At 43.6% G+C, this 25748-nt stretch overlaps 1 long non-coding RNA gene across 1 annotated transcript in view; it reads right to left on the minus strand.

Moving 5' to 3' along the window:
* Positions 1-8646: 8646 nt before the first annotated feature.
* Positions 8647-25748, minus strand: part of LOC117536609 — a 31769-nt gene continuing 14667 nt past the window's right edge. Inside the window, exon 2 of the long non-coding RNA XR_004567589.1 lies at positions 8647-9009. This is a non-coding gene — a long non-coding RNA (uncharacterized LOC117536609). The remainder of the gene's footprint in view (positions 9010-25748) is intronic.

Consider the following 25748-nt stretch of genomic DNA (forward strand, 5'->3'; position numbering starts at 1 on the left):
GCACATTAATCCACATTGCTGTAAATGAGCCAGTATTAGCCAGCAGGCTAATTTTCAACTGTTGTCCTTGGCAAGATGATAAATGACCACAACAAGACTAGAGAATTTGGTGGACCCACGGCCCTATCAGAAACGTCGTTATCAGAAACAATGCGCAACACTCAGAGCTAACGCTGTACTGGAGACAGCGGCGCCGGATTCATTTTAGAATCCCGATTTCATTGCCCTCTCCCGGTTTCCTCCCGGGGTCATATTTATCCCGCATGTCTCCCGACTAGATCTGATTTGTGAGTCACGACCTGTTTCATTCTAACATAACGCTCCAAATGTTACTGTTTCCACTCAGACTTCAATACAGCTACACCATTGTTTGGTTTCCATGGTAACAAGTTGACTGGTGTTCGACTGAAGTAAGCCCACTTTTTTTTGACACACTCTCTGTGAAAATGAGACTTTTCGTGGCTGTCCAGGAGGCTTGGGCACTTTTTCCAGTTATATCCGGTATTTACAAACCTGTCGTCTCCACATTTGGAGAAAGTTACAAGCCGTTTGACAGCAGCAAATCTGTATATTTCACAGAAGGCTCGTTTAGTGGTTTTGCAAAGAATGAACCACTCTCTGTTTTTGTACCATTCTGCATTGAAGTACCTTTCTCTTGTGCTGCTTTACCCGTCTCAATGTCCCGACAACAAACCTCCACGCAGTCGGAACCAGCCTGTTTCGGTTCAACGATGCCGGCATTTTTTACAGTCTCAGCGGTCGCAGAGCTGCTGCTTTGGGGTTCATCTGGCTGCGCTGGTTCTATGGTTGAAGGGCCAGGCTCCGGAGTTGTGGATGTCAGGGATGTGACATTCAAGTTGTTGAATTTCAGTTTTGTTTAACTGTATTTTATTTTCTTATGCGCTGGTTCTTCTGACATGTTTGTGATATCAATACCTACATTTATCTATCTAGGTTAACGGCTGACACAGAACAACGTAACAAAGAAACAAATCTAAGTTTTATTGGTTGTAATGTACATGGATACATTTGAAGGTGTGACAATGTCCTATTTGATTGGATTAAAATGTATATATTCTTCCTGTTATGTTTGCCTGCTTTATTTTATCTAATGCAATATACAGTATGAGCCTCTGTCGCTGCCTGTATGAGATTGTCTTATCATCTCCTCAATTTGCAAAAATAACAAAATATACACATCTAGATCAGATCGCGTTCTTTTTAGATGCAACTTTAGAGTAGAGGGGAATTATTGAAAAGGGATGTACAGTGTTCCACGGCATCCGCCGCTGCGAAAATGTGGGGCAGGGCTGTAAATTGGGGGGGCCAATGGCCCCTTGCCCCCCCTGCTTCCGGCACCCCTGACTGGAGAGAGTATGTGCAAAAAAGCAGGAGAAAAAAAGGAACTCACCCTGTGGTAAACCTGCAAGAGAAAAAGCATTTGAGCTTCATACTGTTTCAGAAATAATCCTTGATGTGGTTTTGGACATGCAATGGCGTTTCATCACGGCAGCATTTAGCTGAATATCTCAGAATAATTCTGAGCAGGCATTAGCTCCCCGCCGTCTTTTTTTTTTTTTAAAGCTACAGACCCAGAATCAGCACTTCTCTAACAGAAATGGAGGGGTATGAGGCATGGCTAGAATGTGTGATCTGTTTGGTATTTTTAGCAATATATCTGAGACCCATAATATATGCCTAAAAATAGCAAGATAGGAGATCTTTAAGATTGTGATCTGCCAGTCATCACGCGTATCAACCAATGAGAGCATTTGGGGCGGGCCTTGCAGCGCTCACATGAAGGGACCAGAAAGAAGAGGCGGGGACAGAAACATGGAGGAAGGTACAGAACTCTGACAGGGACATTTACATCTCTTCAGACGGAGGAGTTGATAGAACCAGAGTTATTTGTAACCACTGCAGAGTTTTCTTATTTCTGGACTCTGAGGGGAACTACTATAACAAACTAGATAACACATTTTGGTTTGTATATTTGATTTGAATACATTAATTAATGTCTAAGTTGAGATTTACAAGACATATTTTAACTGCTACTGTGTAAAGGGAATATTAATAAACAACACCTTATTGTTTAAAGAGTTTGCAAACCAAATGTTTTGCACTTTTGTTCATATAGCAATACTTTAAAATTAAAATGAGCAATAACATCACTTTGTCAATTCATTATGTAATTTTGTGCATAACAATGATCAAATCATGAGATAAGTTGCAGAAATCTTGCGATTAATCGTTGCCCAGCAGGGCAGCACTAGTACATTTATAATTTCATTTTATATTTACCATTGCAGTCAACCCGCCAGCATATATTCTACTATGTTATACTTATTTTATAAATACTGTTTACTTACTTTCACTGAATGTGTACTTCTGTAAAACAAAAAACTAAATTGTATTTTAAATGCTATATGTATGACTTCTAGGGATGTAACGATATATCGCGATATCGCGGTAAATAAATGTCTCAATATCGTCGTGAGACTGACTTAATTCTTTTTGAAATATACATATATTTTTTAAAAACCTTTATTTAACCAGATGGTCCCATTGAGATCATCGATCTCTTTTTCAAGGGAGACCTGTCCAACATGGCAGCAAGTAGGTTGCAACATGAACATAGGACATGGTATTTACATGGCTACATGTACATACCTAGAGACATTGACAAGTACCAACAGTATGTTTATATCTCGCCGTGTCAATAAGCCTCACCTTCTTGGCAAAAACTGTATTGTTTTTGAAGTGGTGGAGTCTCCCATCTGGCTTACTCCTGGAATCCTCGCCTGTCCCCGACCAGCCCTTTGCCTACTGTCTGCCGGTTTGTCCCCGACCAGCCCTTTGCCTACTGTCTGCCGGTTTGTCCCCGACCAGCCCTATGCCTACTGTCTGCCGGTGTGTCCCCGACCAGCCCTTTGCCTACTGTCTGCCGGTGTGTCCCCGACCAGCCCTTTGCCTACTGTCTGCCGGTTTGTCCCCGACCAGCCCTATGCCTACTGTCTGCCGGTTTGTCCCCGACCAGCCCTTTGCCTACTGTCTGCCGGTTTGTCCCCGACCAGCCCTATGCCTACTGTCTGCCGGTGTGTCCCCGACCAGCCCTTTGCCTACTGTCTGCCGGTGTGTCCCCGACCAGCCCTTTGCCTACTGTCTGCCGGTTTGTCCCCGACCAGTCCTATGCCTACTGTCTGCCGGTTTGTCCCCGACCAGCCCTTTACCTACTGTCTGCCGGTTTGTCCCCGACCAGCCCTTTGCCTACTGTCTGCCGGTGTGTCCCCGACCAGCCCTTTGCCTACTGTCTGCCGGTTTGTCCCCGACCAGCCCTTTGCCTACTGTCTGCCGGTTTGTCCCCGACCAGCCCTTTGCCTACTGTCTGCCGGTTTGTCCCCGACCAGCCCTTTGCCTACTGTCTGCCGGTTTGTCTCCGACCAGCCCTTTGCCTACTGTCTGCCGGTTTGTCCCCGACCAGCCCTTTGCCTACTGTCTGCCGGTTTGTCCCCGACCAGCCCTATGCCTACTGTCTGCCGATTTGTCCCCGACCAGCCCTATGCCTACTGTCTGCCGGTTTGTCCCCGACCAGCCCTTTGCCTACTGTCTGCCGGTTTGTCCCCGACCAGCCCTTTGCCTACTGTCTGCCGGTTTGTCCCCGACCAGCCCTATGCCTACTGTCTGCCGGTTTGTCCCCGACCAGCCCTATGCCTACTGTCTGCCGGTTTGTCCCCGACCAGCCCTTTGCCTACTGTCTGCCGGTTTGTCCCCGACCAGCCCTTTGCCTACTGTCTGCCGGTTTGTCCCCGACCAGCCCTTTGCCTACTGTCTGCCGGTTTGTCCCCGACCAGCCCTTTGCCTACTGTCTGCCGGTTTGTCCCCGACCAGCCCTATGCCTACTGTCTGCCGGTTTGTCCCCGACCAGCCCTATGCCTACTGTCTGCCGGTTTGTCCCCGACCAGCCCTTTGCCTACTGTCTGCCGGTTTGTCCCCGACCAGCCCTTTGCCTACTGTCTGCCGGTTTGTCCCCGACCAGCCCTATGCCTACTGTCTGCCGGTTTGTCCCCGACCAGCCCTATGCCTACTGTCTGCCGGTTTGTCCCCGACCAGCCCTTTGCCTACTGTCTGCCGGTTTGTCCCCGACCAGCCCTTTGCCTACTGTCTGCCGGTTTGTCCCCGGACACTATCCCTGGTTTCCCGTGTGTTGCATTTTGGTTCTCAGCTCGTTTTTGACAACAAGAAACCTCCATTCTGGAAAGAGTCACCTCCTCCATCCCCCCAGGACCAAACTGAAAACCATGTGAGACTGAGCCTTCTGCTCTGAGACTGCAGAATGAGCAAAGGATACCACACACTGTGGATGCTTTTAAAAGGCCTAAAAACCCATATTTTTAGCAACGCTTTTTACTAGAACTTTAACCACGCATTAGTTGCCATGACTGCCTTATGTTTTTTATTCTGATAGTTTATGTTTTATTTTGTTTCTACAATTGTATTTAAAAGCACATTCTTCTTAAAAGTGCGCTTATTAAAATGCATTATTTAGTGGGAATGCTGTTTACATTACAGCATTCCCACTAACTGTTCTTCTACGGACGAAAAGTGTATTATTATTATTATTCCGCTGGTATTTTGGCCCGCTTCTCCTCCCGCATTGAACATCGCAGAAACTCCGTTCAAACATCAAAACGTTCAGCTCAGTTGGGAATCGCAGGCTATTACTTTTCTCATTCATAACTTTCATAATTCCAGAGATACATCCCATAATACATCACATTTTTAACATCGAAGTCAATGGAGAAAATCTTCAGACTTCAACAAATCTTCATGCGACTTCAACTGCTAACTGTTCATTCATACTTTCACTCAGAAACCTCATTCCAACTTTAAAATGTTACACATCTTTCTGACATTATTCGTGTAAAACAACTTTTAAATCTGATTCGTACTTTTAGAGATATTAAACATTGTTCAGACCTTGTTTTCGAGGTTTTCTTCACATTTTAACATTAACTAGAGTGCGTGATGTCACAGCTAGAGGGTAAGAAATCTTGAAATTTGCCTTCATATTTTCTTTTAAAACTGCCATAATTCCCAAACCCTACATTCCTGAGACATAATTTTTCATGACAAACGTAGGAAAACATCTCATAGCTTGAAAAAGGACAAATAATTAAGCAAAAATGATTAAACAAAATGCCTGTTGAGGGCATGAAGTGACAAAAACTTTCAACATTCCTCCATTAAAACCTGTTAAACCGTTAAATGGCGTTTTTTTTCACGACACTGTGTCTCAGGGGATCTTAATATTTAAGAACCTAATAATGTGTTATACCAGATTAACGGGAATAATCTCAGCTAACTGACGATACAAAACACAAGTCTCATAAGAAGCATCTAAATGACCCCTTAGTGAAAAATGCTAACGGACATTGGCACAGAACTCAAGATAAAATATACCCTTATTACTTATCATAGCTGCACATACAAGATATCCAATTAAAGCTGAGGTTCCACAGATTATTTAAGTATATAGTATCATCACTGAGTGATCCGAACTCTTTACAGGGGAAGCAAACACAGACACCACAACACGTACCTTTACGGAGCTTCTAGGGAGATCGTCTCACCGTAGCTGTCAATCTGATCAAAATACGTGTTCAATGGCATTAAAACCAGAAAAAACGCGGCTGAATCGGTTAATCCATAGGTTTTTAACGTCTCTGTATAAAAAAATGATTTAATTTATAATCAATAATTCAATTTGTATGTAAAAATCGTAGAGCAAAAGTTAGTTGCTAATGGTAGCTACCAGAGTGGCTGCTGCTTCCGGTCTAGGCTATGCAGCAGTCTAACACACACATTACCAAATAAGGACTATGTGTGAGTTCCCCTCGATTCCATTGGCTCTGATGGTTAGAAAGAGATGTCACATGTCAAAATCCAGCAAGGGGGGCCAGAGATATGGAACATTTCACTTGTTTTGCATCAATCTTGATATAGGGTACTTATTATTTGTTGTACTTTGGATTCCTAAAGCTTGTAGTCTACTAACCCATCATCCAAGGTTAGTTTTCACTATAAGTACAACATATGTTTTGGACGGACACTATAATTTATAGTTTTTTACTATGTTCAATCTGAATTTTCTTTAAAATAAAAAACATCTATATTTATTCTGACTTTTCTACATCCAACACACAGGTTTATCATTACTTTGAGAAAAAATATTATTAATTTAACCCTTTTAGAAGGGAAGATATGGTCATTTGTTCTGGGAATGTCCTTTTCGAGCCTGAGACCTGAAAAACAGGCTCGGGGTTTAACAGGTTTTAAAGCCCATTGTAATTTCAGCCAGATATTTCCTCACGGCAGCAGCCGCACACCTTTAGTTAAACTGCCAAAAAGGCCACATTATTAACCCGAAAGTACACAAAAATTCACGTTTTGAAATTTCACAGATATCTGTTACGGTTCTTCCACAAAACGTTCACATGTAAGAGGTTCATCTCTCATTCAGAACAATGGAAACCTGTGATCTCTACAGAGCTCGTTAGCTCAACTATAAACACCTGTGTAATGGAACACGATGATGTCATCGCTCCAGCTGACATGCTCAGAGCAGCAGACTTCAGATAGCAGTGTGCTAACAGTCCAGCTGTGAAGACATCTACGGGACAGTTTGGAGAGTTCTTCAAATGCCGTTGCCATGGCAACACATTGCTCGCCTTGAAACACGGTTTTCTCATAACTTCAGTGAAAATACTCCAAACAGCCCAAGACTTCACAGGTTTGGTAACGATGCAGCCTTCAACGCATCTAAGCGTAGTATGGGGTGTCATCAAATGCCGTTGCCATGGCGACAGATCATTCGCCATCAACTTAGTTCAGAAGTTTGCGGTTCAAATATTCTGCTGCTTTTCCAAGCCTTTTTACTTTCTTTTCTTCTCTCATCGCTAGGGTTGGGTACCGAGAACCGATGGCATCATTTAGAAATGTGAATTTCGGTTCCGCTTTTCGATGCCTGAGGAAATGTTTCTCGCCGCTCTCCGTAGCCTACTGTATGACTGTGAAGGGGCGGGAAATGTAGCGTTGTACCCAGGGCTCTGGTTGTATCTACACTTCCTACAGCGTAACCTGGGACCAGGGCCGGCCCGTCGCACTGGCGTTATAGATGTTCGCCTAGGGTGCCAGATCTGTGGAGGCGCTGCGCTGACAGCTCTGGGAGGAAAAAAAAATGTTTTGACCGTTGGGGCTCATCCTAATGTTCGGCCTTGATGTAACAACATTCATAATTAAGTAAATGTAACACCCTTTTCATCCCGGTTACACTTTCCATTTGCCCTGTACGATGGGCGCTGTCAGTGATGAAAATGGGGGATGTTGGCTTATCTGGCACCCGCAGCTCACAGCCAAAGTGCGAGTGAGCGTGGGAGCGAGCGAGGGAGAAAAGGAGGGTGCACCGGTACCAGCGCTGTTGTTATTAGCATCTGCTGCGAGCTGCTCTAACAGAAGAAGAAGATGTGTCTACAATGATGTGGAGGGAGAGTCCTCTACAGTCAGACTGAGAGGCTGATAACTACAGCTCAGTGAGGTAAAGGACTCTTGAGTGTTTAGATAGTTCACTTTAGTCTAAGTTATCTCAGTGGGTCTCAAACGTTTTGATCACAATTTATGTAAACACATATTTCCAAGGCACTCCTTTATAATTATTGGGATAAAACAGGTTTGAAATCATTCCAATGTATACTATAGGACAGTAAACCAGACATATCGTTTTAAACTAGAGATAAAAGAATATGCATAAATAAAATAGTAAAATAAGATATGAATGAACAACACAAATAAAATACGTTACATGTATTTGTTATTGGCTATGGTAGGTTATTGGTTATGTTCACATACTTATTTAATTATTAAAATGTAAACCGATCTTTTTCATATGGGTGTTTAGAGTTGTACCCCCTAGATCTACTCTATAGTCATTCTGCTTAAAGTGCACCAGATTGAAGCATTTTACTTTAAAATGTTCAAACATTTCTTCCCGGTTTGCCTGAGAAGGCAGATATGCTTGTTTTTCTCAACAAGAACTGTTTTTAAATGGGGGGGGGTTTCCTTTAAAAGTTGGACTGTTGTAGCTTCAGTGGTTCTCAGGTTACAATTACATAGCAGTGAATATAAACAGACTGATTCATGTGAATATTACTGTAAACTAACCTGTGTAAAAGTTTCTCGAATAAATGTAATGTTTTTGGTGGAAGAAGCATGTATCATTTTTTTACCCTGCCCCTCAAAGAATCGGAATTGAGAACCGTTAAGAACCGGAATCGAAAAGTAGAATCGGAATCGGAATCAGAATCGTGGAAATTCAAACGATACCCAACCCTACTCATCACACATTCAAGCCCCCAGTGTTCATGTATCATTTCAATCTAAATTCTTCACTTTCTTCTTACACATTTAATTTGAATCTAAATGATTCACTTTCTTCTTACACATTACATTTCAGCATAGCAGTTTAGCGTCAGCTTTTCAGCATAAAGCATTCCCACTAGCAATTTCTTCAGGAATTGCATTCTCTAGTTGTTATTGTTCTTTATTTAGCGTACATGTTTAAATGCTTTAAAAAAATGTCTGAATCTCAAATAATTCGTGAGATCCTTTATTAGCATTTCATATACAAAGATGGCACCAAAGTTATACATCAATGTAACAGCCAATAATCAAGTTACATTTTATGCTAAATAAGTTATTGCTTCATTTAGTCAGAATCAAGTATTATATTGTGAGTTCTTACATTTAAAAATGACATGATATGCAATTATTACATTAACCTCTCTACACGATGCAGAATGAAAGAGTAGTATCATGGGCTGGAAAAGGCTTGTCTGAAGGATACATCTCAAAAGCAGCAGAGGTCTACAACATGATCCCACAGCAGGAGCAGCTGTGAGGAATGTGCTCTGAGTTTGGTCTGGATCCCTCAAGCCACCAGCTGAAGTACAACGTCTGAAAAGAAAATACTGGGAGGTTAAAGAGAAGATACATTCTGGGCTTTAATCCCAATTCATTTCTAGAATGATAGGATGGCTGTACATAAAAAGACAGCTCTAACATGACTGTGGTATATAATGCATACAATTATGTGTGACATGAAATATACACCTGCTGTGTTGTGCTCGGATCTCCTCTCACTCTGGAATGTTGGGAGGCCTATGGAAAGTCTCAGTGCAGACACACTCAGCTGAATACACAGAGAGGCGGCTGTGAGATACAGAGTAAATAAACTCCTCTTCATGTGTCACAGTCATCCTCAACTTTATTTAAACATTTTCAGAAACACAAGTGCAAGTTCTGACAAACAACATGAGTGAATTGACATTACATTCTACCAGGATCGCTGAAAAACAAAAGGACGTTTTTGAAAATGTCAGCAAATTCTGTTGAGCCACTAGTCTGACAATGAGCAATGTCACACTCATTGATTAAACTGCATCACACAGTCTGTGTACAAACAGGAGGGCAGTAAATGTGTCTTACTGTGTTGTGTGTGGCTGTGGGAGGTAATTATAGGGAGGACAGTAAGGCGTGCTTGGGCTGCAGGTCATTTAGAAGGAACATGGCAGCGCTTTCTAATCCCTCAATGCTCTGGAAGCATTTACATGGCTCATGTAATGCTACAGTGAGCTGCTGACTGTGAGAGACTGAGTTCTCCCAAAACTGAAATTACAAGAGCTTGCTTGCCTTCAGAATATGTCTGGCCATAAATAAGATAGTGAACGTCACAGAAACAGTGTGTAAGGTCAGGTCAATATTTTGTAACAAGTTCCTTCCGTAAAGGAAGAGTCAACTTCTGATTATTTAGTTTTGTGTGTATACAGTGTTCACTGATGTCAAATCACATGAATGTTATATGAATACCGCTGAGGTCTGAGTTCCTGCACACTGGCTCAGTCTGCAGGGTCCTGGCCTTGGAAATGAAGGCTCGCCAGTTCATGTCCTGATCGGAGTGTGAACTGGTAGCTGGAGTGGTGCCAGTTCACCTCCTGGGCCCTGCCGAGGTGCCATGAGCAAGGCACAGAATCCTCAACTGCTCTCTGGTGACGGACAGCCCCTTAGCTCTGGCACCTCTCTAAATGCATTTGCATGTGTTTCAAGTTTCAAGGCTTTTATTGTCATGTGTGCATAGCAGTGTAGTTATGACAATGAAAATTGTAGGCATCTATACCTGTGTGTATTTGTACTGTGTGTATATTAATACATGTATAAACAGAGTTGAAAACTGAATTTCCTTCTAGGGGGATCAATAAAGGTTCATATGAATAATAAGCTTATATGTGTGTGTTTATATGTGATCTACTAGTATATCTCAGGACATGTATTTATTTATCAATTGCTCTTAACACAAACCATATGACTGTAACATGTTTGATACATGTTGGAAAATATGTTGTCCTCCATTGCATGCTGTGGTTTCAATGTTCATATACCATGACTATTATTTTACAATAGAATTGAAAATCGTAATCCCATCCTTTAAGACTCAAGACTTTGGCTGAGCTTATGTTCACAGATTTTAGAATGCGCACATATCCTCCCTCTGTATTTATCAAATGTCAAAAATAAAACATCAAACAAAGCTATGGCAGGAATTCTACATCCATCCAATACCAAAAGGAAGTTGGGTCATAAACAGCCTGGCTCAGAGGGAGTCCTTCCTGTTGGGCTCTCTACAGCAGAGCGGCGGGGTCTCTGAGTGCATATGTTTCCTTTGCTACGTGATCACATCCACAATCAAACAGCTCAGTGGCTCAGAGACTTATTTCACCCTGCTGACTAATCACACTGTGTTCCTGCAGTGAGTCAACACTAATGCATGTTTTTACAAACAACATGTCCCTGTCTGCATGTTCAGTGTTTAACAGATTCCCAATACATTGGGTGATTTCTCTGTTATATCCATTGCTCTTCAATTAAATGCCAATTTCTTTAGCTGGAACATAAACTTCATATGCTGTTTTTAATTTCAAAGATAGCAGCATCTAAACTTTTACTAGCCACATTTTAAACTGCTGATACCTTCCAACAAAATCAAGGCTCTTTCCAAACTCATCTAGAGAAGATCAGAAAGCACTTTAAAATTAAAGTGCAGTGTATCTTGTATTGTCATTATTATTATTATTATTATTATTATTATCAAGCGAAAGGAAATTAACTGTCTTAAGAGTGTTGTTGGAATTAACTCGTAATCCTTGCAGGCATTCAGTCATCAGAGTGTAAAAGACACTCACATGTAGACATGAAGCATGCCTGTTTAAGAAACAATGAGCTGGAACAGAAACATGTTTAGATTGTAAAAATCTCTTTCACACACACACACACACACACACACACACACACACACACACACACACACACACACACACACACACACACACACACACACACACACACACACACACACACACACACACACACACACACACACACACACACACACACACACACACACACACACACACACACACAGTGGCAGGCACCAGAACCCTGGAGCACTGGAGCACTAAACAAGCAATTAGTCGTGACTCAAAACTTTATGATGAGAAAAAGCTGTCGTATAAAAACATTGTTAACTTTCATTTCACTCTGAGCCACCAAAACAGAGGTTTTAATTGCATTGCGATCTTTTGTTTAGACAAAACAAGAACCCAGATAGAACAGCACAGTGGTTCTGCAACACTTGATGTGGACTGGTCGGCGGGGGCGGCTTCCAAACTTTTCACCCTTTGCATATTTCAAAGCTTTAGCTACACGACAAAGTGGAGAAGTGCTGACTTCTGCTAATGAATCCTTTCATGGTCGGGAAGTGGTCACTTTTAAATACATTGAGTCTAAGGAATATTGTTATCAGCCTGTTGGAATTGAATTGCAGAATGTTGTTATAACATTCCCAGACAGAATACCAAAGATGAGAATGAGGTATATTAATAACATTATACATATATATCTGCCTCTCTGAAGAACCAGCACCTTACCGTGGTAGAGAGGTTTGTGTGCCCTGATGAACCTGGGGGCTGTGTTGTCTGGAACCTTGTGTTCCTGGTAGGGTCTCCCATGGCAAATTGGTCTCAGGCAAGGGGCCAGACTAAGATTGGTTCAAAAGACCTCATGAAAGACGACACAAGAAGTGAGGATACCCGGCCCGGAGGAAGCCCGGGGTCCCCTTCTGGAGCCAGGCCCAGAAGGAGGACTCGTCGGCGAGCGTCTGGTGGCCGGGCTTGCCACGGAGCCCGGCCGGGCCCAGCCCGTAAAGGCAACGTGGGCAACACCTCCGCTTCTCCGTCCCGCGGGCCCACCACCTACGGGAAACAGCGATGGGGTCGGGTGCGCTGCCAGAAGGGTGGCAGTGAAAGCGGAGAGTCTCGACGGACCAGACCCGGGTGACAGAAGCTGGCTTTGGGGACGTGGAACGTCACCTCTCTGGGAGGGAAGGAGCCGGAGCTTGTGCGGGAGGTGGAGCGTTACCAGTTGGATCTGGTTGGGCTCACCTCTACGCACAGCGTCGGCTCTGGAACCTTACTTCTGGATAGGGGTTGGACTCTATTCTTCTCCAGAGTTGCTCAAGGTGTGAGGCGCCGGGCGGGTGTGGGGATACTCACAAGTCCCCGGTTAGGTGCTTCGTTGTTGGAGTTTACCCCAGTGGACGAGAGGGTCGCCTCCCTACGCCTGCGGGTTATGGGGGGGAAAACTCTGACTGTTGTGTGTGCTTATGCACCCAACAGCAGTTCAGAGTATACGGCCTTCTTGGAGACCCTGGAAAGAGTCCTGTATGGGGCTCCTGAAGGGGACTCTTTAATCTTGCTGGGAGACTTCAACGCACATGTGGGCAATGATGGAGACACTTGGAGGGGCGTGATTGGGAGGAACGGCCCCCCTGATCTGAACCGGAGTGGTGGTTTGTTACTGGACTTCTGTGCTAGTCATGGATTGGCCATAACAAATACCATGTTCGAACATAAGGATGCTCATAAGTGTACGTGGTACCAGAGCACCCTAGGCAGAAGGTCCATGATCGATTTAGTTATCGTATCATCGGACCTGAGGCCGTATGTTTTGGACACTCGGGTAAAGAGAGGAGCGGAGTTGTCAACTGATCACCATCTGGTGGTGAGTTGGGTCGAGTGGCGGGGGAAGCCTCTGGATAGACCTGGTAATCCCAAACGTGTAGTTCGGCTAAACTGGGAACGTCTGGAGGAGGCCCAAGTTAAGGAGGCCTTCAACTCACACCTCCGGCGGCGCTTTTCGGGCATTCCTGTGGAGGTTGGGGACATTGAACCAGAGTGGTCGGTGTTCAAAGCCTCTATTGCTGAAGCCGCGGCGGGGAGCTGTGGTCTCAAGGTCCTAGGTGCCTCAAGGGGCGGTAACCCTCGAACCTCCTGGTGGACACCGGTGGTCAGGGAAGCCGTCCGACTGAAGAAGGAGGCCTTCAGGGATTTGTTATCCCGGGGGACTCCCGAGGCAGTTGCAAGGTACCGACAGGCCCGAAGGGCAGCAGCCTCATCCGTGGCCGAGGCAAAGCAGCGGGTGTGGGAGAAGTTCGGAGAAGACATGGAGAAGGACTTTCGGGCGGCACCAAAGTTGTTCTGGAAAACTGTCCGACACCTCAGGAGGGGGAAGCAGGGAACCATCCAAGCTGTGTACAGTAAGGATGGGACGTTGTTGACCTCAACTGATGGAATGTTAGGGCGTTGGAAGGAACACTTTGAGGAACTCCTGAACCCGACAACTCCGCCCTCTATGTTAGAGGCAGAGCTGGAGTATGACGGGGGATCAACACCAATCTCCCGGGGGGAGGTCACTGAGGTCGTCAAACAACTCCACAGTGGCAAAGCCCCGGGGGTGGATGAGATCCGCCCGGAAATGCTGAAGGCTCTGGGTGTTGAGGGACTGTCATGGTTGACACGTTGCATCAACGTTGCGTGGAAGTCGGAAACAGTACCGAAGGAGTGGCAGACCGGGGTGGTGGTTCCCCTTTTTAAAAAGGGGGATCAGAGGGTGTGTGCCAATTACAGAGGCATCACACTACCCAGCCTCCCCGGGAAAGTTTACTCTAAGGTACTCGAAAGGAGGGTCAGGCCGATTGTCGAACCTCAGATTGAGGAGGAACAATGCGGATTCCGTCCTGGTTGTGGAACAACGGATCAGCTTTTTACTCTCGCATGGATCCTGGAGGGGGCCTGGGAGTACGCTTATCCGGTCTACATGTGTTTTGTAGACTTGGAGAAGGCGTATGACCGAGTTCCCAGGGAGTTACTGTGGGAGGTGCTGCGGGAGTATGGGGTGAGGGGGTCTCTACTCAGGGCCATCCAATCTCTGTAATCCCAAAGCGAGAGCTGTGTCCGGGTCCTCGGCAGTAAGTCGGACCCATTTCCGGTGAGGGTTGGCCTCCGCCAGGGCTGCGCTTTGTCACCAATCCTGTTTGTAATATACATGGATCGGATTTCGAGGCGTAGTCGTGGGGGAGGGGGTCTGCAGTTCGGTGGACTAAGGATTGCACCACTGCTTTTTGCAGATCATGCGGTTCTAATGGCTTCATCGGTCTGTGACCTTCAGCACTCACTGGATCGGTTCGCAACCGAGTGTGAAGCGGCTGGGATGAGGATCAGCACCTCCAAATCTGAGGCCATGGTTCTCAGCAGGAAACCGATGGACTGTCCACTCCAAGTAGGGAATGAGTCCTTACCCCAAGTGAAGGAGTTCAAGTATCTCGGGGTCTTGTTCTCGAGTGAGGGAACAATGGAGCGTGAGATGTGCCGGAGAATCGGAGCAGCGGGAGCGGTACTGCAGTCGCTTTACCGCACCGTTGTGACGAAAAGGGAGCTGAGCCAGAAGGCAAAGCTCTCTGTCTACCGGGCCATTTTCGTTCCTACCCTCACCTATGGTCATGAAGGATGGATCATGACCGAAAGAACGAGATCGCGGATACAAGCGGCCGAGATGGGTTTTCTCCGCAGGGTGGCTGGTGTCTCCCTTAGGGATAAGGTGAGAAGTTCGGTCATCAGGGAGGGACTCGGAGTTGAGCCACTCCTCCTTCGCGTCGAAAGGAGCCAGTTGAGCCTAGTTAGCCTAGCACCTAGTTAGGATGCCACCTGGGCGCCTCCCTAGGGAGGTGTTCAGGCACGTCCAGCTGGGAAGAGACCAAGGGGTAGACCTAGGACCAGGTGGAGGGATTATATCTCTTCGCTGGCCTGGGAGCGCCTTGGGATCCCCCAGTCAGAGCTGATTGATGTCGCCAGGGAAAGGAAAGTTTGGGGCTCTCTGCTGGAACTGCTACCCCCGCGACCCGACCACGGATAAGCGGGAGAAGATGGATGGATGGATATATATCTGGCAATTCGTCACAACTTCCAACAGACAGGAATGCAACCGAAAACACAAGTCATTCTTCTACTGCTCTAAGCCAGTGCTTCTCAAAGTGTGGTCCGCGGACCACTGGTGGTCCATGAGCGCCCCCTAGTGGTCCGTGAGTATATTGGTAACATTTCACATTTGAAATAAATAAATACATTTAAGTTTTCCGCACTCTCGTGGGAATATCTCCGCAATGGAGCGAGCTTAAGTTTATTTTTATTGCATGATATAGCCCAGCTGAACACCTTCATCACACATGTTGCCACTTGTTTGTACCATTTCCAGGCGATTTGTAATCTGTTCTAGAAAAACGATGTGATTTTGGATATTTGTTGAGTTAGGTGGTCCGCGAGTGTTTTTTTATTGGTTAAGTGGTCCTTTTTCAAAGTTTGAGAAACACTGCTCGAAGCAGAGATAGAGAACGTGTGTGATTAGCTGTATGTGGCCCTCTGGAGGAGTGATGTGTATCACCTCCACCCAGTAGCGTAGGCAGAAATGTACTTTAGGGTGGGCCTGTAAAAAATAGGGTGGGCCAGATCTTTCTTCTGCGCATCAGAAGCTAACAACAATCCCCGCCGGTGGCAGATTACTTTTAGAATACTTTTGGAATACTTTCTTTTTCCATAACAGATGGGTATGTTTTGGTGAACAGGAGACACGTATTTTACTGTTTTAATGGCTTATCAAGAGCACAAACACAACATCTTGGTGTCATTCTGGACAGCTCTCTCATCTGCACCACACATAAAAAACATCACCCGGACTGCATTCATTGTACTGGCTTAAAACCTTTCCTTAGAATATGTTATGAATTGTAAGGTGTCCTTGGGTGCTTTGAAAGGCGCCCCTAAATAGAATGAATTATCATTATTATTTATTATTATTATTATCTGAAACGATGTAATAACTTTTAAAACTTTTTCCAGTCCGGCGCACTTCCTGGGGGCTTGGTTCGGGGTGTCACTACTAAGCCCCCAGGAAGTGCGCCGGACTCAGATGAAAATATTCGTGCTGGCCAAACGGCGGTACTACACTTCCGTTTGGTTGCCAGGCCCGGAAACACTTTTTCCCATTGACTTACATGGGGAAAGAGTGGTCTGTAACTCGTTGGATATATTTTTTTAAAACTAAATAAACTACCCAGTATGAACACTTGTATAGCCCTTATTAAAAACATTCGTTCCTCAAGTTGTAAAAATGTGCTAATAACGTTATTCTGAGAGTTATTTCCCTCTGCATTATGAACGCGCATCTAACCCACGGGACCGCGCCGCCCGGCACGTTCATGTTACGTGTCCCGACCAATCAGAGCACACTGTGCTCACAGGGAGGGTGGGGCTGGAGCTATTGGAGCTACAATGAGCCGTTAAAGGCAGAGAGTGAAATTCAGTGAATACACGTAGTTTACAGAGATGCTGTATGAGAAACCAATGTGAGTTGCGTTTATCTTTACCCATGGATAAGAACGGATCCATATCGTCTTACTGCCATCCCACGGAGCTGTAATAATGGATATATTGCACATGTTTGCTGTAATTCATTATCATACTACATGGGCTGTATGATTAAATCTTGTACCGTAAATGTTGTATTAAATAAAGTTAATATTACCGACATTATTAACGTCCCTGTAGCTTCGTATTGCACTAAGAAGCTTATTGCACTGTATATAAATATATATAAATATATATATATATATATACAGTGCAATAATTATTTCATGCTAAATGAAGCTCTGTTGGATATCACTAGATCCTGTTACAGCGTAATATAAGTACATAACGATTGATGTGTACATTAGCATCATTACTAGCTAGCCGCTAGCTGCTAACTGCCGCCTCGTTCATATCAAATCCATGATAACAACAATCCATTACCATGCTGTCATGAACGCGTGGTGCTGTTACGTGTACGCAAATTGACGTGCTTGTTGTGAACGAGCATTTCGGTTAAAGTTGCGCATGCTCTATGAGTGCACATACGGGTACTTCTCAGGCATGCTGGGTAATCTGTGACGTTTCACTCTCTCAAAAGTTGGGCCATTTTATCATCATGCGCTAATGAGCAGCTCTCATAGGAATGAATGAGGCCCCGCCTCCCACGCTGTATCCAGTTCTTATTATACATCCATAGTCACTACCCGATCTGCAGCTCTGCCCGATCTGCAGTGCGCATGTGCGAGATGGTCCGCCATATTGGACAACTCCGGACGGTAACCCGAGATGGACACTTGACACAGTGGCTTTTAGCAAAGCTCAAAAATAAAACGAGAGAGAGATGAGTTATTGTTATTACGAATTGTTCACAAGTGAATTTTCACAGAATTTTCACTTTCACAGTGAATCTTGATTTAACTTCTGTTAGACAGCTATCATACTGAATACATATTTACTGTGAATGTGTGCAAAAATGTATGGCATATGGCTGTCTAACAGAAGTTAAATCCATGTCTCACTTATTCTGACAATATACTTAACCCCAAATAAAAGAACCCAATAAAAAGAATTGTTAAATAGTAGTGAAGTCACGTCGTAATAACAATAACTCATCTCTCTCTCGTTTTATTTTTGAGCTTTGCTAAAAGCCACTGTGTCAAGTGTCCATCTCGGGTTGCCGTCCGGAGTTGTCCAATATGGCGGACCATCTCGCACATGCGCACTGCAGATCGGGCAGAGCTGCAGATCGGGTAGTGACCAAGCCCCCAGGAAGTGCGCCGGACTCAGATGAAAATATTCATGCTGGCCAAACGGCGGTACTACACTTCCGTTTGGTTGCCAGGCCCGGAAACACTTTTTCCCATTGACTTACATGGGGAAAGAGTGGTCTGTAACTCGTTGGATATATTTTTTTAAAACTAAATAAACTACCCAGTATGAACACTTGTATAGCCCTTATTAAAAACGTTCGTTCCTCAAGTTGTAAAAATGTGCTAATAACGTTATTCTGAGAGTTATTTCCCTCTGCATTATGAACGCGCATCTAACCCACGGGACCGCGCCGCCCGGCACGTTCATGTTACGTGTCCCGACCAATCAGAGCACACTGTGCTCACAGGGAGGGTGGGGCTGGAGCTATTGGAGCTACAATGAGCCGTTAAAGGCAGAGAGTGAAATTCAGTGAATACACGTAGTTTACAGAGATGCTGTATGAGAAACCAATGTGAGTTGCGTTTATCTTTACCCATGGATAAGAACGGATCCATATCGTCTTACTGCCATCCCACGGAGCTGTAATAATGGATATATTGCACATGTTTGCTGTAATTCATTATCATACTACATGGGCTGTATGATTACATCTTGTACCGTAAATGTTGTATTAAATAAAGTTAATATTACCGACATTATTAACGTCCCTGTAGCTTCGTATTGCACTAAGAAGCTTATTGCACTGTATATAAATATATATAAATATATATATATATATATATATATATATATATACAGTGCAATCATTATTTCATGCTAAATGAAGCTCTGTTGGATATCACTAGATCCTGTTACAGCGTAATATAAGTACATAACGATTGATGTGTACATTAGCATTAGCATTAGCATCATTTATATTTGAGTGTTGTATGTCTTTTAATAATGGACCAAGAGTCTCTTTAAATAAAGATGATGATGATTACTAGCTAGCCGCTAGCTGCTAACTGCCGCCTCGTTCATATCAAATCCATGATAACAACAATCCATTACCATGCTGTCACGAACGCGCGGTGCTGTTACGTGTACGCAAATTGACGTGCTTGATGTGAACGAGCATTTTGGTTAAAGTTGCGCATACTCTATGAGTGCACATACGGGTACTTCTCAGGCATGCTGGGTAATCTGTGACGTTTCACTCTCTCAAAAGTTGGGCCATTTTATCATCATGCGCTAATGAGCAACTCTCATAGGAATGAATGAGGCCCCGCCTCCCACGCTGTATCCAGTTCTTATTATACATCCATGGTAGTGACACGGGGTACCAGATGTGTTCGGGGGCCATCTCTTACCAGTGACGTCACGCATTGTACGCATTGTGATTGGCTGTACGGTAATTTACCCAGGGGTGCTCGGGGGCAAATCACATCTACAGATCATGACGAACCGAATTGAAGTATTCCTATACTCCTAGCGTGTGAAAATGTTTGTGAAAAACATGTTAAAAAAACATGAAAACGGAGCAATGGCTGTACGCCATTGGCTGTACGGCAACTCAAGAGGACCATCATACACGGTCAAATTCCGAACATTTAAACATAGCCTACACTTCATTCTTTACTTTTTCCGTTATTATATGTAGAAGATATTACTTTTTTCTCCATGATGTTGTTTCCATAGCAACAACTTCAAACAGGAAGTTAACCTAAATTACATTTAAGACACTGCAACGATAATATTTGTGAATAACGTGTGCAAAGTCTCCGAAGACGGAGCAGTGGCTGCGATGCTAGCTTTGCGGCTAGCGGTTAGCATTTTCAATGGAAATATACATCGAAACATCATGTTTCAGTAAAAAGAAGGCCCCACTGATCATCTAATGTCTGAGACGATTCCAGGGATGCCTGACTTGAGTTTCTAGCACCAGGGAAAGTGGACAAAAGTGCCCGAGATCAGCCTCTTAATTTACCCAGGGCCTAGTGCTTGGCTTTGGGCATAAAAATTCAGGAAACTCCTGAGTATTTTATTACATATCTCAACTTTGGAGAGGAGTTGGGGGACGAACGACTCATCAAATCACATCTCCACATCAAGCTGAAGCTAATTAGAATATTCTTGTAAATCACATTACGTCATTACGCCGTACATCGTACGTCGTGACGTCACTGGTAAGAGACGGACCCCGAACACATCTGGTACCCCGAACACATCTGGTACCGACACCGGAACCAACAATCAGTTTTTACCGTAAATGAGTTCGGTTCAGAGGATAACACACATATAACATTAATTAAACTCGATATTTGTTCACTTGAATTTCACTTAGAATTATTGGATATTCTCAATGGGTGAATACATTTTTTGACACCAAAGCTTTCTCAGAGTGGGCCAATGAGTAAACTGGGTGGGCCTGGGCCACTGCCTCCACCTCCAGCATGTTCAACATGTGTCTGCCCGAAGACTGGAAAACACTTTCATCTTCAGGATGCAAACATCTTGACAATGATTCTGGCGAAGACAGATTGATGTTGAAACACTTGTACACAGTATTGCTAATGGATAGCATTGTGTGTGTTTATATGTATGTATTGGCCTTTATTGCATGGCTGAAATGTACAATTTCCTATATGTTTGAATATTAACTTTGCAGAGGAAGAAAAAAAAGGTTGCAGATACACTGAACAAAAATATAAATGCAACATTTTTGTTTTTGCTCCCATTTTTCATGAGATGAACTCAAAGATCTAAAACATTTTTTATATACACAAAATAACCATTTATCTCAAATATTGTCTCAAAAAATCTGTGATAGTGAGCACTTCTCCTTTGCCGAGATAATCCATCCCACCTCACAGGTGTGGCATATCAAGATGCTGATTAGACAGCATGATTATTGCACAGGTGTGCCTTAGGCTGGCCACAATAAAAGGCCACTTTGAAACGTGCAGTTTTGCTTTATTGGGGGGGGTCTGGGGGGGTCCGAAAACCAGGCAGTATCTGGTGTGAGGGGTAGGGGTAGGGTTAGGGTTAGGGTTAGGGTAATGTTGTGAATCGAGTGGCCCATGGTAGTGGTGGGGTTATAGTATGGGCGGGCGTATGTAATGGACGACGAACACAGGCCCCTCACACCTGGTTTTACGCGCTAGGGCTGTCCCGAATACCATTTTTCGGGCTCCGGATATTCGGTAGTAATCAGCAGCAAACCGCTTCAACACGTGTATTTCGGTTTATTCACGGCATTCATTTTATTATACTACAGTATTGTTGTTTTATAGTTATTTGTTAATGTAACCCAATTTGTGTTCTTTGAAATTGAAAAGGATATTGCATTGTGTTTGTTACTTTCGTTGCAGTTGTATATGTCTTAAGTGTAATTTGTCTTGGCTTCCTATTTTTTATGGACATGCTTTTATTTTGAAGGAGAGTTAGCGCTGTTGACAGGAAGTTGTTGTTGCTATGGAAACAACGTGACGGAGAGTAACGGAGAAAAGTCATATCTACATATAAAGACGAGAAAGTAAACGATAAAGTTTATGGTTAAGTGGTAGCACCTCCCGAAGAGGCACAAGCTCTTACGTTGATATTGGAGATTTCAATAAATTCAATTTGGCAGCCGCAGTGCAGCTCAGCTGCCAAAAAAAACGAAAAAATAAATAACGAATATCCGAATAACGAAATTGAAACCCGAATAGTACTCCAACGAACGAATATTCGGATATTCGGGTACAGCCCTATCACGCACACACACAAACAGGTAGATTTCAGCACGATATAGTCCAAGTTTAAACACACACACCAGGCCTGATCGTCCTGCTTTACATTACAGTTATGACAATAAATGTATTGTTATCAACAATTTCAATAATAACACCAAAGCCATCAGTAAACCAACCACAGCGGGGACTTCAATGCAACAGTGCAGTTTATTCTGAAACAGTTTTGGACAAGCTGCTCTGTGTCAGGCCCATCACACTGAACAGCTGAGAACGAAAAAACATGACACTCACTGCAACAACATGGGTTTACCCACAGTAGAAGGATTTTTTGTACTGCCGTAGATCAGTATGACAATCGCATGAATCAGACAGAGTAAGCTCTTCAACAGTCCTGCAGTGAGTAAAGCCTTTAACGTATTATTAGATTAAAATAAACACTCATGTGCATCAGCACTCCAAACCCTTGAGACAGATCAGTGTCTGCGGCCTGAAAAACACACACACACACACACACACACACACACACACACACACACACACACACACACACACACACACACACACACACACACACACACACCACACACACACACACACACACACACACACACACAGTTTAAATGATAACTGCTGATACTCCCTTATGAAACCTTGTGACGAACATGTTCCCTCATTAGGCTAACACTTTAAAAGCTAACACAATAGATGACACGTTGTTTTTGCTATTTCTTTGCCAATATTTAATTATTGTCCGAGCGTCAGATCACATCTAGGCTGCCAAAAATGATTTGATCAGAATTATCAAATCATGAGATGACTTCATATGTTTAGTGTATTTTCCTCTGTAATGGCTAATTGTTTTACTTGTTTTGCTTTTAAAAGACAGCTGAATCAACAAAAAGCATTGGGAAATAAATCTCAGTCATACAGAATTATATTGAATTATTAGATGCTGGGTAAACTATACTCATTTAGCTCTATGTGGTCAAGATGAACATAGTTTAGTGTAATAACTGAATATGTACATTGTTCTCAAACATGCTCTAGCATTAGGATGAATTTATAATATTACATTGTTGCAAAGCTTACATTCCGTACATGTCCTCTTAACGTGTCCTCACTTCAGCAGCTCTTATTTAATATCAACTCAACTATGGCCAGCAAAGATATTGTGTTCTCGGCCCTCAGAAGCCCTAGCTGGGGGGAACTCATGCACAGATTAACGCCCAACAGGCAGGTGGGACTGATATTTTTCAGAAACACGCTTAAACTTGGTGGAGGGATGTGTTTAGGGACAACATGGTGGTGTTAGTGCAGCCTGCTCTGTGTTATTCCAGGTGACCGTGGAACATGAGAGCCGCTCAGAGGAAAATGAAAACATATGCCAGTGGCAGATCATTGTTGTATCTGTAGTGAACACCTCCTATTATTATTGTATCAGGAGGAACGGAGGGGGGGGGGGGGGGGGGGGGGGGGGGGGTGGGAGCTGCTGAGGATGAGGGTGGAAAGAGTTCAGCCGGTTCATCAAAATCTTCAAGTCATAAACAGAAGCAGAATGGAAGTCAGTTTCCACCTAAAACTAATATTTCTGTAACACATTTTTCCAAACTGCCATTGGCGGACATGTGCACCCTGGGACCTGGGACCTGGGACCTGGGGGCCCCGCATAGACACTGCATGTGTTTAAAGTAGAGCTGTCCCTGGCAACGCTCCCAATTAATTTTGGAAACCTTAACATGTGGAAAATAAATAACTTATCACATTACCAATATTGACCAAAACATCCTCCCGTAATAACAGCATGGACTTTTGCCATGAACTGCATGGTAGTGAAAAGGCAAACACGGACCACTGGACATCAGCAGATGACAGATAATAAACTGTACTTGTTCGCTTTAGTTGTGGTGAAAATGCGAAAAAGGTGTTTTGCTGAAAAATGCATTTTTTTGAAGTTGCAGACGAGAGGGAGAAAGCGGACAGGGTCACATCTGTAGGAACAGATCTATGACAGTGGCTTTCTCGAAGCTTTTGCTAATTGTTGGGAATAAGCGCCAGACTTCATGCGAATCATTTATAAATCATTTTATAATAAACCAAAAAACCCTCTGAAGTCTCTGCCGAGATTGCCATGCATTTCTTAATTACAATACCATGTGTTATTGTTTTAACTCACCCCAAAATACAAGCAAATCCTATGTTATAATTGTCAATAATAATGAATCATGATTAATCACATTCATTAATACAAATATCTAAGCATAATTGAAACACAATTACAGCACATATATTCGATAAAAAAAACATTAGTTTATACTCTAGAAATACAAGCTTTTTCACCATGTCTTCATCATGAGTCTGAGTCTTCATCATGTCTTCACCATGAGTCTGAGTCTTCATCATGTCTTCACCATGAGTCTGAGTCTTCATCATGAGCCTGAGTCTTCATCATGTCTTCACCATGAGCCTGAGTCTTCATCATGTCTTCATCATGAGCCTGAGTCTTCATCATGTCTTCATCATGAGCCTGAGTCTTCATCATGTCTTCATCATGAGTCCCCCAGATTTCCCCTGCCACTGAACTCTCACCATGCTCTGCCTCTGCTTTGCCCCCCGAACATCTGCCCCAGATTCTCTGCCAGGGAACTTGGATACCCGCCTTCCCTTCTCCTTTCTCTGCGCTTGGGTCCTGATAACCCCCAACCCTGACAAATAACCTGCTTGGTTTAGCCTGAGTGTCAGAATGCAAACCTGCCAGTTTAAAGGCGAGGTGCTTCACATTTGCAGGCCTTTTGTCTTGTTTGATGGTTCAGAGTTTATCCTTTGCACATGATTCCCTGTGAAAGGTGGCACAATGCTCGGAAATATTGCAGCTGGTGATGAATCAGCGTAAACCCAGTTTGATGGTTTCAGTGGTAAACAGATTTATGTAAGTTGGTAGTTTGCACCCCGTTGCAATAACATCCGAGCAAGGATAGTGATGCACATTCTCTGTTAGTGGCACTGGATGATGTCAAACTCGGCCAATGTCGCCCGTTTAGTTTTTGGAAGTAGCATTGGAGATGGTGGCTTTTCCACTATTATGAATATTGCAATAAGAATCTAATTGTCCGATAGGCAAGAATATTTTAATATCCACAGAACAAGGGAAGCATGTTTGTGACAAGTGATTTGATCCCCAGGGTCTTGATCTTAATTGTGGGTGCTTCAAAACAAGGCCAAACTGAATGGGCAAGAATAGCAACAACACATATAGCAATCACTGTAGCATAGAACGAAGCAGGTTGCTTTGTTAACATTTGCAGTATGGTTTTGTTTTACATTTTGAGGGGGGGTGGCAGCGAGGCAGCACCTGCCATACCGCAGGCTGCCATCTTTTCTGTTGCAGTTTAAAGGTGTGCAGCCACCACATTGTCTGCAAGGATTTCATTAATGCGTGTGTGAAAACAAAATGATCATAATAATTGCCTGTAAAGAGCTCTGTCTCTGGTATTTATTCTTTTTTCAATGTTCAACACATTACAATACAAAGCAACAGCAACACAAACTACATGCTCCACAAGGACATCCCTGTAAAACAGTTTCGACCAAGTGTATGATAAATGAGAGGGTTTATATTATTATATTATATTACATCAGTTTTAGCTATGTGTACATAATAAAGTTGTTTCAGCTGGTTCTCCCTGCTACAGTCTGCAGCTTTGCCCTGTGAGAGTTACAAAGTGAACATCTCCACCACTGTTCTTTGAGTCACACAGTTACAGTCAATGACAAAAAGCCATCTCATGATGATCAAAATGGTTGTAACTGCACTCACCTACAGTTAACACACACACACACACACACACACACACACACACACACACACACACACACACACACACACACACACACACACACACACAGTCTCACTGATCAACTAATTGACTGGTATTGTAAACTACTGTTTACTTATTTGCCATATTACTGTAATCTTCAC

Source organism: Gymnodraco acuticeps, unplaced genomic scaffold, assembly GCF_902827175.1.
Source record: "Gymnodraco acuticeps unplaced genomic scaffold, fGymAcu1.1, whole genome shotgun sequence".
Taxonomy (NCBI): Eukaryota; Metazoa; Chordata; class Actinopteri; order Perciformes; family Bathydraconidae; genus Gymnodraco; species Gymnodraco acuticeps.